We start from the raw sequence: 1,723 nt of genomic DNA, 5'->3' as shown, positions 1-1,723 counted from the left end.
CTGTTTGGGTCTTGCTGGCTGTGACGTCACCGCTCTTCTGACCCTCTTTACCCGTTGATTTTGAAGACCAAAAGTCAGGGTCTCCAATACATCTGTATTAGAGCGCTCTCATAGAGATCCATTGAAGAGTCTGACTTCCGGCTGCCTGCTGGCTCGTAGCTATAAGAGGTCACGTGGGCTTCAGCGGGACCCGAATGGCACCTCACCATTGGAATGAAGCCGTCCAAGTGTAAACCGATCATTAATGATAAGTGTACATATCAGCCTAAAGCAGGAGAGGAAATAAAAAAAAAAAAAAGAGTGCACATCTTACAGCTTGTGCACGGAACTCTCCATGCAACCTGCGTCAGCTTTGTCTGCACGCAGCGGGGAAGTTTAAGGGCCCTATTCTACAGGCCGAGGAGGGCCCGATCAACGATCGCCGCTCGTTTACTGGGCCTATTCCACGGCCCGATGATTGTTGAGCGAGGGCTGCAGGGACATAGTTACCGATGTCCTAGCAGCATCATACATTACCTGCAGGTCTTCTCCGCTCTGTCTTCGTCCCTGGGTCCCGCGCGCTCTGTTTTCAGAATGGCCTGTCAGCTGACAGGCCACTCAGCCAATCACAGGCCGCGGCGGTCCCGGCCTGTGATTGGCTGAGCGGTCCGTTAGCTAACAGGCCATTCTGAAGATGGAGCGCTTGGGACCCGGGGACGAAGACAGAGCGGAGAAGACCTGCAGGTAATGTATGATGCTGCTGCTTGTCAAATCGTCGGTCGCGCACCGCTATTCAACCGTAGCGATGCACGGTGGGGGAACGATGATTTTAGGTCTGGCCCTAAATGTCATTGGCTGATCGTTCTCTCTATTCCACTTAACGATAATCGGCCGAATCGGGCCAAATGGGGCTGATTTGGACGATTATCGTTACTGTGGAATAGGGCCCTTAGTCTCAGCACTGTGACAGTTATGTATTAAAGAAACTACTGTTAGCTGTCGATACCTTCAGCCAGCATTGTTTCCATGGACCATTCATTTTCAAGCGATTCTTTTACAGCAGTTACTGATTTGCACATTTATTTACTTGATCATATTTATTTATTAGTATTGTTCCTGACCTCTTGATCACAAAATGTTCTGTATTCTTGACTGTTGTTGCAAAATAAAATCTATTTTATACTTTTGCACATCTGTAATTTTTCATTCAGAGGAATGTTTCACCAAAATGTGCCCCATGTGTTAATATAATTGAAGAGAAAGAAAGCCGCCTGTGGCTTGCTCACAGTGGTTCTCCTGATTTGGCTGTTATTTCCTCAGCTGATTCGGTAAAACTGCAGAGTGACAATGTGGCAAGGATGGATGGTGGACCCCCTAGCGTATGGGCCTGGCCATAGGCTGTATCCATGTTTTCTAGGCAGCCTTAGGACTTTATCTAATCTCAGCAGCCACCGCTAATCAAATGCCACATGCCCGGGCTCGGACAGCCTAAAGCATGCTCAAAGTTCGCTAATCTCTAATTGTAAGCACATGTGATGCCATATTTCTTACCATATTTTCCGGCGTATAAGATGACTTTTTAACCCCGAAAAATCTTCTCAGAAGTCGGGGGTTGTCTTATACGCTGGGTATGGTCGCCACATACAGTGAGGGAGCTCAAAAATGGCCGCATCCCTACCGTATATGGTGACTACAATATAATAAAAAAATTTACTCACCTGTGACCCGTTCCCAGTAGCTGTGC

This window comes from Dendropsophus ebraccatus, chromosome 3, assembly GCF_027789765.1.
Source record: "Dendropsophus ebraccatus isolate aDenEbr1 chromosome 3, aDenEbr1.pat, whole genome shotgun sequence".
Classification (NCBI taxonomy): Eukaryota; Metazoa; Chordata; class Amphibia; order Anura; family Hylidae; genus Dendropsophus; species Dendropsophus ebraccatus.
The sequence above is the reverse complement of the archived record's forward strand: the minus strand, read 5'-3'. Positions refer to the sequence as shown.